The 12976-nt window shown below is 38.5% G+C and overlaps 1 protein-coding gene and 1 long non-coding RNA gene across 2 annotated transcripts in view; both read left to right on the top strand.

The window, feature by feature from the left end:
* The first annotated feature begins 2698 nt into the window (after window positions 1-2698).
* LOC105279781 lies at window positions 2699-5349 on the top strand. The gene is made up of 2 exons (XR_894005.2): window positions 2699-2797; window positions 2868-5349. It is a non-coding gene; the product is annotated as an uncharacterized LOC105279781 (long non-coding RNA).
* A 920-nt stretch (window positions 5350-6269) lies between these two features.
* LOC105279816 (cAMP-specific 3',5'-cyclic phosphodiesterase, isoforms N/G) overlaps window positions 6270-12976 on the top strand; it is a 248773-nt gene continuing 242066 nt past the window's right edge. Inside the window, exon 1 of the mRNA XM_020031739.2 lies at window positions 6270-6648. The gene's annotated coding sequence lies outside the window, so the exon portion shown is untranslated. The remainder of the gene's footprint in view (window positions 6649-12976) is intronic.

The raw sequence follows: 12976 nt of genomic DNA, 5'->3' as shown, positions 1-12976 counted from the left end.
CAATACTTTACTATATATCATATTTTTTCATATCACTGAAATAAATAGGTTATCAATATTTTATGTGAGAAATTGATTCTAGCGTAACTGGAAAAATGGAAACCAAATACAACATACGTAATCTAGTTTCGGTTGACTGCTATGCGTTTTGTAAGCTATGGCTTTTTGCCAAATAAACATTAATACATATATAAATATGTCATGATTTATTCGTGCTCCCCAAACTATTGTTATAGGATGCTGTTCTTGTACTACATCCTGTACCTGCATATGCTGCATTTTAATCCGTACGATATTTTGTCTAAATTTCATGTCAAAATGTTTCGTTGAATGTTTCATAGTTGCTGTTATATAGAATATTTTTCCACAAATTTGTACATGTAATATGATCAAACATATCTTTTACAAAATATCTGTTGCAACGAATATTTGTTTCAATCTACGAGAAATTAAACATGCAAACATATTTCATAAAACACAAACGAGTTAGTAACATTGCACTCCTGCAATTTCAATTTAAACAGGTTGGCTGTGAGTTTCAAGCCCGACAGTTTTCTAGGCAATTTTGTGATCTAATGGTTTGGCAAAAGCTCTGGTAGATTGCGGGAAAATTAAAATTCTCGACTTGGGAGCGATGATCCTACCGTACTTGATTACGTGTAAATTTACTCATTTCTTTTTTGCTCAGAAATACCAACAGAAAAATGCCCCAACATTTTGAGTCATAAAACTGTTTTAATAAACTGTGTTGGTACTAGAAGATAGAAGATAGTAATGTAAAAAACAGTAAAACAAAAAAGACAGCAACTACGAATCTCATTATTTTACATTTTACTATTATTTTTATTATAATTATGTTATAATAAAACTTAGTTTATTCATATTTTAATGGCGGAATTTATGTATGATGATATAATGATTGTGGAGCGCAGTTGAGTTAAGTAAGCTGAGATTTTTAATTTGCTTTAATTTCATAAAGTGCGAATAATGTTTCAGGCTTATATATTAGATTAAATTAATTTAATGAATTGCGAAATCGATTAACAATTCCAATTTCGGTTATTTGATAAAATCATGAATATTACACAAATGAATTTCGCTTACATTATAAATTATTTTGTAATTTAGACGAGAAGTTCACCGTTTAGTCGAGATTTCATTTATGTATTTCTATTACTCGATGCAGCTGTATGGTAGAAAATATATTCTCTGGAGAGAAATGTAATTTACAATCTTTGAAGACGCTTTTATCTCTGATATTTCGTGGTTAAATTTTCATTACTGTCGACTATCGACATTTCAGTCATTATCGGTTTTTCTCTTAATTTTCTCAATTTTCTTTCTCGTTTATTTTGTTAAATTATATTTACAAAGATTTATATAGTAAATACGTATGATGGAAGTTATAATTTAACTACTTGCAATGCTTAACGTCTAATACAAAATTTTTGTCAAATATCTGGGTGGTTTGCTCATTTTCTAATTTCATGAGATTTGCTAATGATTCATTTCTGTTATACATTAAAGATACAGAATGAAGTTGATTATTCGAACTAAAAAATAAATGCACACATATGCATCTCATAACGTAACAAAGTTAATGCGTGATTAAATTTGATTCGTTAGTTAAGCATCTCGAATTATGTTGCAGCAGATGACAATTACAATTTCTGGAATAGTTTGCACGATCGTAGTTACTGACCCTTAAATTATTAATGTTCTTTACTTGTTATATTCACAATATGTGCGTATTCCATTTCTACTGTTCGATAGTAATCCTTCCATTTAGTAGTCATTCCATTAATTCCATCACGTTAAACTACTTTGTGCATAGAATTTATAGCTGAGGGAAAATTTGCAAACGTATTGTCCGTGACGGTGAATATCGCTGATACGCGTGTGAGACAAACCGAGATAAAAAATCAGAATAAAATTGTGGAACAATGTCATTTTAATACTTTTTTAATGGTTTCTTTTTTTGCCAGAGCTGTCAGCATTTGATAATTTAATAATTATTAATTTAATAATTATTAATCAACGTTTAATACAACCTGTGTTTAATACAAAAACTTCTCTCTACTTTCGAAATGTGCCAAATTCCACGTAACAATAAAGCATTAAAAGAAATGTGCGAAATTCTGTTTTTAACGTTATGCCAAAATATTCTCGGGTATATCCTTGTTGTATCCATTACGTTATTATAGAACGTATAAATACTATGTGACCAACAACTAAAAATAACATCGTCATAAATATGCGTTCACCGCTCATCGATTTATCGGCGAGATCGAACGTTTCTCGCCAGTATGAGACCATAGATTCACTCTTATCCAAAGAACGCGATCGCGTTATGTGTTGCGTGCTCGTCTTTTCGTTTTGCATAACCTTCGGGAGTCGCAGCCTTAACCTTTGCATTTAATTTACGACCTAACGCTTCCTGGCCAAAGAAAACCCTTGATAAAGCTTTATTGAGATTAAATGCACGCGCGCGATACAGCCTCTTAATTATAATGATCTGCTTACCTGATTGTACGCAGAAGATTTAAGCAGCGGCATAAGTTAAAGTGAAAAAAATAAAGTAATAGTGTAATGAAAATGTTTTCTTTTGCATTAAAACCACATGAATATGTGTAACAGTGGATTTAAAATTAATGTTTAAACGTTTAGTGATAATTTTCCATATGTGGCATAATAATAATGTCAATTTTGTTACAATAACACACATATATGTACTTTTATGTTCCTTATTATTGTCCATATTTCTTGCGCATCTGTCTCTCTTCTCCATTATTTCGAGGTAACTATTATCATTGAATGAATTATTCTCAGCGCAATATACATTGTGCATCTTGCACAAAATTTTGCAGAGCATCGATATTCAATAATTCTACAAGACGTATATGAGTGCGTCCTTTTCAACAATCGACAATCAATTTTGTGTTCTGGACTGAATCCTGTACTGTCGTAAAACTCATTCTTTATCAGCAGAAAATACGTAATGTGTCAAACGAGTTTTAGATGAGCTCTACTTATGTGACAAACACAAGTACTTCCCAAGTATTGATATGAAGCGAAACGTAATGCAGTGTAAGTGTGATTCCAAAGGTGGATGCGTATAAAATACATTGAGTTGAGTAACATTAATTGGACGAGTGCATATCAGAAGTTCACAATCAATCATGTCAGTTGATCGTAACCGCGTGACTGAGCGAAAACCGACAATCGCTAAATCCGTTTGTATTCTTGTGTGAAGTTTTTTCGACTTTTTGCGCGTACATTGTGCCAAATGGAAAATCTGTGCGTGACAGATCGTTCGATTTCGCGAATGCGTACCATAAAAGATTAAACGCGATCTTTGGCTATGGGCTGAAGTTTCTAAAATCCTTCCCAATGCTGGTGTCGCGTATTTTCGACCGCCTTTTGTGAATAAGAATAATTTAACAAGCTCGAAATACACTGGCATACAGTTAATTGATAAAAACGCAATGTCGTAATGACGAAATTCAGATAAGTGTAACATATCTTAAATGGACTGCTCTAATTAATTTTATAATGTATCGTTCATTGCGCGCAAATAACAATTGATTAGAGGAGTTTCTTATAATTGGTTTCGAACAACCACCTCAGCAGCATTTTGCGCGGCATGATGACATCGGTTCGATATATACGAAAGCTACGACTGACCGAGAAATATAAAGAAATACAGTGTGAAATCGCTAGTAATATAATTTTCTACATCAGCACACGGAGATAAAAGAAATACAATCGATAATAGCAGAATAAGTACAATAATATTGTAGATTCTAAAAGCCATGAAAGAAGAAGAAAGCGACTTAACGATGAGAAAAGTCAAGCAAACGGTGAGCACCACTCACGGTAAATTGCACTACAAGCAGGAAAGCGCAAAAAGGTGCGTGAATATATCTAGTTTAGTTGCGGTTTCTCGTCTTAGAGCTTCCCGAGTGTGCGGCTAGCGCAAAACAAATTAAGAGCAACGAGCGGGCTTGTCCGACGATGACGGCGACGACGATGATGCTCCGCATGCTCAGTTTTCCTCGTTACACATGGTTACTGTGAACCGAGAATAGCCGAAAGTAGAAGCGCATGAATGTCGCAAAAACGGGAAAATAAGATGGACTCGTGAAAACTCGTGCGCGACTATGGAGTGTCAGCTTTGAGCTTCTCGTGCGACGAGAATAACGCACGGGTGGAATGCCGTGTGCATGAGCACCGTTTTACGATATTCCACGCAATTTAACGGAGATGTTGACAAGTATTGAAGCTCTCGTGGTTAATGCACTAATAAATGGAGCTGATCCCTATAAGATGCAATAATGCGGGATTTCACGGCGGATTGAACATCCCACGCAAGCATAAATCAAGAATATCGAGCGGGTACGACAGAGTTTTTGATACGCCAAGTAAACGCGAGCGTTCAAGAGCAAACATTTTCTATTAACCATTTCTCGGGACAAAGAGGGTTGACGGCAGTTGGCTCTTCGGGCGATGTTTTGCTATTTAAGGACAGCGGCGTAGACGGAAAGCTGCAGGTAGATTTAATTATGTGGCCAAGAGGACAGAGAGAAAGAGTAACACGGAAGATGATGCAGCATCAAAGGAAACGTTGGGACAAAGGGTAACGTGTTAATAATCGTTTTATTAGTCTACACGGCTAGTACGAGATGCTGTACAATAATGGAGTCTGCACAAGAATCGACGTCGAGAGTAAGAATTTAGGAGCTGGAGTGTTCGCCGAAAAGCGGGAGATTGTAAGAATATTTAAAAATATGATTCGCTAATAATCAATGCGCTAATAGTGCGCGTGAATTGTGTCGATATAATATAAAACAGATATACAGAAGCTAGATGCTTTTAGGGGAAGAAAAGATATAAGGACTCTTCTGAAGGCAATGATGGATGATTCTTGTGTGTGATTTCCATGCTCCTAATTTTTTCAGATAATAAAATGCGACAGGGAGTTTCATCATGGAATTATTATTATTATCGAAGAGACAAGTTTATATGTAAAGGCGACCTAAGAATGATGGTTATCGTGACTTGAATATGAATCGCCAATTTAACGTCGCACTGTGGTAGATACATCACGATGGAATTTTGATAGCTGCTTGTTATTCAGTTGATTTATTGCGTGATTTTCATCGTGCGAGTTTGCATCTTTAGATATGAGAGACAATTCCCCGATAATAAATGTTTCATTACACAAGATAGAAGAAATCGAAAAAGAGAGGAAAATAAACATTTTTAATGTTGCAGTTATGTATTAAAGAATCTTGGAATATTTAAGAGAGTAACAAAAAAAATGTACATGCTTTCTTATTTATATTATTTTTAATAAAAAAGATCAAAAGAAGAGGAAAGTATACACATGCGATACTTTGGAAATCACGTTGTAAACATTGTATATTAGAGACTTATGAAACATATCCCAACCATATAAGCGAAACGGGCAAGAGCAACTTTTACTCACCGAGGCGAAGTATATCTGTAATCCATTTGTAACGAGAAACGAAAGCCTTGCAAGGACAATCTTCTGAGTACCTAAATTTATACAGACGCAGGAGAGAGCTCACGCAACTCGCGAGGACGTGAATCGAAAGTCTGAGATTTGCGCACGATTAAAAAATCATGAGGGAAGAAATAACCGTACCCCTTGCCAAACGAGTTGATGGATCTAAGCACGAGGCAAACGACCGACTGAATATCGCGGGAATGAAATCAACAAACCGAGTTGCACGTAACGGTCGCTCATCGTACGCTTTCGCGTAAGTTTAGAACTTCCAGAGCACTTTAGGCGACAGAAGTGCACTAGAAGTCCGGGGGACGACGGCATCCGCAACCTTCTCCGGAGCGGAGGGCACTCACGTTCGCGTTCATGTTGAAACCGTATTTCGACGTTTCGAGCAGCGGCGGCGACTCGAAAAGTCAACAAAGGAAATAATATCGTGTCATCATATACCACGATACTCGATATACTCGATATACTCGAGTGACAGCTAGCTCGCTTGAGTTCTGGGAGCTGCTGACCATCGCGAGCGCGTCCATCAGCATCGCGGACGTTGCCTCTGTTAGGATTTGAAACGGAACAACCGGAACAAATATCTGGTGCAGCTGGCCCCCCTGGATGTTTTGACATTGAGTGCGTTAGGGTGCCGAGGTGGGGGGCGCGTGGTCTTGCTGCCTGCCGTGCGCCGGCGGCGGCGGGGGTGGGGGTGGTGTTGCTGTCTCGGGGGCCACCCCCGAGGCTAAGAAGGGTTCTGCCTTGCTGAAGCATCAACAGCAATATCAGCAGTCCCAAAAAGGACAGCAGAAAGGCCAGCAGCAACCGCAACAGCAATACGAGCGGCAGCAACAGCAGAAAAACCAGCGCCAGGAGCAGCACCAGCAGTCGCAGCAACGCCAGTATCAGCAACCGAAACGTGTCTGTGCAGCTCAGATTAAACAGCGGGCGCCTCTCAGCAATCTCGACGAGGATCTAGACGACGATCTCGACGACGAAGAGAAGGACGAGCTCAGGATAAGCGAGGAGGAAGATTACGCTAGGGAGGGCGGCACTCAGCACCGGTTGAGTCCGCGACTGCACGACATCGAGGAGGAGGACGATGAGGAGGGTCGTAACGTTCGAGAGAGGTCAGTTGTTATAACAGTTCCCTCCTTCGTGAGTTTCGATAGCGCTTTGCATTTCGTCACAGGTTAAACCGGCTCATTGAGTTCATTAGCGTTTCATTTCGATTCTCTTGGCGTCATCCAGACGCTAACGCTGACATTTACATGATATCCAGCTAGATCGACTCATTGATTATACCGTGTTCATGCTACATCTAGATTTAATTAAAACAGATTTATTGACATATTAAAATAAGTCTCTCGTTTAAATTTTTAAGTGCATTTAACAGAGCTTCTGATTGAGTAATAATCAAGTTGTATTCAAACGCGATTGGTTGATTTCTTCGATAAATACCGGTCGCATTATTATTCATTTGTCTTTTTCCGTTAAATACAAATGGTAATTAATGCACTGGCCTGCAAGCACTGATTTTTAACAATGTTCCACATTGCTGATATATTGTTGCATATTTCATTAATGTAAACATATCATGTTGTGCCGTGCAAACAAGGCTTTAAGTAACTAATTGTCGATTTAATTAAATATTCCCTTATGGTTATGCCGATAGAATGCATTAAATTTCGCGATTAATTAATGACGCTTTACCCTATGATCGCTATGCAATTAACCGTTGGTGGTATTTGCACATAATTCATGTATTATTAACATTACGTTAAGTATTTTATGAACTCAATATAGCATATCCATATAATATTCCGTGACTAATTTTATATGCGCATCTAGGCGTGAAAAATTCTTTTGCGATATTCATTTATATTAATGTTAAATTATACATCGCTTATGTGTTTAGTGCACATTGTTTAAATTATAATTTTTTTTATGATCGTGCGACCGTATGATCAGGCATTTCAAACGTATCTTTGTGAACTAAGACATCTGTTGCTGCGAAAATTTGCATCACTTGAAGAACAAACTTTCCCATCCTGCCCGTATGTGGTCGCTTTACTCATGTTGCAGTTTCAGTGTCTTAGGCTGGGACATTTCTCTATGTTATGTATATAGTATTACGTGCACACACAGGCAATCAAACTTACGATCGTTTCGCATATCGGCGTCGCAGCGAATCATGTTTACTCGCACGACTTTGTTGTTCATCCAATTTCACGGTACATTACAGTTGGCCAAAGTTGGGATTAGTTTCGGTCTCTAAGAATATTTGTTGAAGAAAGAGAAAAGTTATTAATACATTTTGGAAAGCAGTCATCCGTTAGTTGAATGCCAGTAAATAGATACAAGCGATGTGCATTCATATTACTAAAATAGTTTAAATATAATATTATGCAATATAATATGCTGATGCAATCAAAAGAAAAATATCTTTATATAATAAGTAACTTAGAACGCCAACACAACAATTTATTTCTTTATCAGTCCCTTCCATTTTTGGATGTTTTTTATCTTAAATATAATTTGAAGTTCCAGAAGTACCGAGTATGTTTGATTAACGATCTTCGATCATCTTTTCCGCACTAGGTGCGCGCGTTCGCTTACTGATTGATGCAGCTGGTTTAATAGATTTAACAATGTCACGTGTCCATTGTGCAACGTAGAGAATGACACAGAAGAATCTTCGGTACCTACCCATGCGTTGAAAGATAATCTCGAAGATGGGAAAATTTAATCTACCAGCTATTCATGTTCCATATCCGATTAAATGTTACAACTAGCTCGCATTGGATGCCTCGCGTTCCCGACGTAATTGCCCGAATCGAGAGTGGACAATGAGACGGATACATGCTCATCGGTTATCGGTATGCAACTTTTGGACTGTTTCCTTTTATTGCCTGTTCGAATCTTCTCTTTCAAGTTTTTCTTTCCGAGAGGTTAACAATACACTTATTTTTAGTCTTCCTGATCACGCGCGCGCGTACAGTTTTTGAATATAATAATTATAATATGAATAATTATAGTTTGAAAATGAAGGAATGGAGCGCATTGAGAATTAACAAAAGGACCAAATGAGGGTTGAAAGGATGACAGAAAAATTTTAAATTAGGTTACATTTCGTTTCAAAATATTTTACTAAAGCGGAAAAATTTACGGAAAGTATCGCGGGATGTATTATAATATTTCACACAGTTTTCGAATTTTATTAATATGTTTTACGAAAAAAGAACAGAAAGATAGATTACGTATAACGTATGTAAAAATAACTTATATTACAGAGAGAAAGGAGAGTTGAAGAGAGAACATAAAATGTAAGAGAAATAATCTCATTTGAATAGAGATGTAATTCACTGATCCGTCAAAACAGTCCACATTGAGGGTTAGCAATTGATAAACGTGGAAATTAATGTATCGCATTAATGTGGAATTCAATATGACGAGCATGAAGAGGAAAGTAGGTGGATAAGCGCGTTTGAGAGACCGGCTTTCATCATAGCGCGTCGATTTGCTCTTTGGATATTGTGAACTGTACCGCAGACCTTTGGACATTTGTATGAATGTGCAAGCTACAATGCACCACATAAGTATTATATGCGTACATGCATAGCCTGTTCTATCATCATATAATACTGAGCTAACAAGGTGGAAGGAATATCTGACATGGAAAAGAAAGCAAAACAGACATAACCGTTTCTTTCTGTTGCATTAAAGAAATACACAGTATTATGTGTTGTTACGCTGATTTCTACATGTTTTATTCAAAATCGTTCATACAACATCTCGGATCTTAGATTCCCTGTTAGTTCAGAGAGATTTATACGCAACATAATACTGTTCCGTTTTATCGTCGAGAAATACGAAAGGTCAGATATAAAAGTATTCGCTGTTTGAGTATCGCAAACACGTTAATTGCAATAACACGTAGAGGATTTTAACCCAGTTCAATAAAAGTAAATGAAATTTTTCTTGGCTGACTTTGTTGAAATACTAATGGTAAATGTATATTGTTTAAACAAGGACCATTTTTTCGAACGTTCGAAGATGAGAGAAAAATAGAGGAGAGATATTAGAAGAATATGTTTCTTTCACGAAAGGTGAGCAATAACTTCATATCGCCGAGGGATGACCGTCCAATCAGCCGCAGGAAACATCGAGAGCGTGTCCGAAATTTCCCCGAGTGGACGCTACCGACTAAATGGAATTACGGGGATGCAGGCGATGCGGGCTAACGGGAACACGAAGCGAACACGTATCGAGAGCACGAGCTTCAAAGCCTCCCGTTAGACGTAGCACTTGTCATTACAACGCGCGGATACTCACTTCAATAATCGCGTAAAATACGATTGCGTGAGAGAATCCGTCGCGTGTCGTTAATTAAATGACTCTTTGATAGTGCGAGATATCATATTTCGTATTAACAAAGTAAAAAGTCAATTGTAAAGGGGTCGCGTTAATCGTATTGATCTTGCATGATGTTCAGTTAATGCCGCAACTTCTTTAAGTGGAATTATTGATGCAAAGATTCGTCATATTGATTAGATTATAGAAAAGATAAAATACTTATTTTTATTTAGAAAAATAGCCGCCATTCACTTCAATACATTTTCTCCATCTGGAAAAAAGTTTTGTAGATTTAAAGACCTATGCAACTTTGAAATTAATCTCAAATATCCTTAAATTGTTCATAAAATTTTCAGATTTTGGCTTAAAATCTTTTCCATCGTATTATTTTCCATCATATTATCTTTACGCGTGAAAGATTTATTACTTTCTGAGTCTAAGTAAGGAATTTACGTCATAGATATCAATGATGTGTCATTATGCGAGTTTTCGTTTAAAAACTAAAATTGCGTCTCCAGAAGACAGAGACGCGGTGGACAAAAAAGAAGACTGAAGAGTCTTCGGGAAGGGCCTTCGCGAAGTCCTCGGTATGACAAGACATGTAATCTCTATTACTGAAATAAAGAGAGTTTGTTTGAAAGGTGACGAGTTATTCTTCGCGCGTGAGTGCTTGTAAGTGCCGTGAGCGTTCGCTCGGATGAAATATTTTGAGGGTACGGCAAGAAAGAGACACCGAGGACAACGTGAGGCCGAAGACTCGGAGGTCTCTGCTCGCTAACCTGAGGCAGCAGTTCAGGATGGGACAAGGAAGAGACCTCGCGGGCATTACCGCTAAGGGATTGTCGGGACGACAATCTCGTGAGGAGAAGAGTAATGTTGTGTCCGGGGGTGGCTTCGTGTGGAGAAGTCATCCGGTATATCGGATGGTCGATTGTCGTCGATGGCCCGTGAGAAGACAGGCGTCTCCTGGAGACGGAGACACGGCCGATGAAAAAGAAAACTGAAAAGTCTTCGCGGAGTCTTCGTGGAGTCTTCGGTGTGACGAGACGTGCAATCTCTGTTACTAGAATAAAGAGAGTTTTTGCTTTTTAAGTTAACGAGTTGTTCTTTGCGCGAATGTGTGCTTGTGAGTGCCGTGAGGCCGGACACAACAATATTATATAACAATCGTTAATCTAAAATACGGCCGATATTGCTTATTTACCATTGATTGCGGTTTTCCTCTTGTAGTTTGTAGCGGCTTAACGCTGATGATGAGTGTCCATCGGTTTTACGCTAATGACCGTTGCTATTAAGTGTCTAAGTACGTACGTGGATTATCAGCGATTAGGTGATTTAAACGTGAAATAACCAATATTGCACGCACGTATACGTGTATGATGGCACGTGAAGAGCATACGAGTGCGAGAAATATTGTAATTATGACTGCAATAGATGTATTAATTATTTGCAAGAGCACTCAGTATGCATTATCTGCGGAAATTTATCAGGCTAATTTGCATATAAAATCACTATGCACCACGTTACTGCGAAAATGAGAACGGTTGGGACGGAAATATAAATTAGAAGCACAGCTACACAGACAAGCTTCCTCAGGTTACTGAAGGGAACATGATCGAACCAATAATTAACTTGTCTCGAGGAATTAAAAAACGGCTAACGTAATTAATGTAGAGGGAATACTTATAAGACCTTCGTTGATAATGATGCACAAGAGGATGAAAAAGCGTGATGATTGCGAGCTTTTAATCAATTATTCTCTCCTTTCGCTACTCCGTATACATCGCGCCAGCGTTGAATTAAACAGAAGTCGTCTCAAATTTAATGGACAAGAAAGATTAGTTGCCTTTGAATGGTACAATTAATTTAATTATCTTTGAACGTGAGACGCAAGTATTCGAGGAACCTTTCCGATATCACATACATTTGATTGACCCAAATTTTAGCGAAAGTGCATAACCGAACGACCCAAGAATAATTTGTAAGCACACGTAATCGATTTGTGGACTCAAGTAACATGTAAACTATTCGAAGCGCAGATCTGCCAAGAGTCTAACGCTTCACAGACTTCATGTTTCTATCTTCGACTTGAGGATGTGGAACGTGAATCGTTGCCAGCGAGCGCGATTTGAATTATAACGCCATAATGGTCGTATCCTGTCCGCCGCGGAATAGACCGTCTGGTAAGCTAATTCCGAAGCGAATCTCGTATAATTAGAACGCGAGAGTAGGCCCTATAGAACTGGAGCATGCCGCGGGCGCGGTATGCATCTCCTGCGCTGCACCTACCGCACGTGTGCGGATCGAGGCCGAGTTGAGACCGAATTTTAGTTCGCTACGCGACTACATCGGGCGGATATGGTAGAGAAGGTGGGATTCAGACTATTTCCTTTGACGTTATTCCCGATTTCAGCCCCGCGTATTAGCCTATCTATGCGGATAGGCGCGCGCGTACGTGCGTGCACATTGCGCTGGTACATACACGTATTATGCAGGGATTTCCTATATAACAACGATATAGTCAATGATTAATTTCGACATATTACAGCGATCGGAGATTTTGAATATATATATATATATCACTTTGTCTATATCTATTTATTTTTCTCGCAAGATTGGTTCGCAGTACGTCACAGTCGATTCAATAAATCAGAGATTCGCGCTCATGATTCAGCATGCATCGTGCAGTTTGCAATATCGAACCGACTTATTCTGCGTCGCAAAGCAACCTGTTGATGTTCCGCGCACCATTAAAATTGTAGTCAGTAGCAACGGCCGATTGGCTATCAACTTGCAGAAATGTACAGCGTTTTGTAACGGCTATAGTGAGCCCGAGGGATTACGTTGTCGTATTTACAGACGCGTACGCTTGGTATTGTATTATGACAAACGTGCCGAACTCGCGTCTGAACAGAGCAGGGCTCATCGATGAAAAGCGAACCGTGCGCGGAATTCCGCCGGTACTGACGTAGCGGAGATACGTCAAAGAGCTGGCTCGACAGCGATAACTCAGGATTTGTCGACGCAGGATAAGCCTTTACGTGTCAACGCGCGCAAAAATGGCGGGAACAGAGCGCGCGAATGCCGATGCTCGGAGAGCTC

This window comes from Ooceraea biroi, chromosome 8 (genome assembly GCF_003672135.1).
Source record: "Ooceraea biroi isolate clonal line C1 chromosome 8, Obir_v5.4, whole genome shotgun sequence".
NCBI classification, from domain to species: domain Eukaryota; kingdom Metazoa; phylum Arthropoda; class Insecta; order Hymenoptera; family Formicidae; genus Ooceraea; species Ooceraea biroi.
This window is presented reverse-complemented; position numbering and strand designations above follow the sequence as displayed.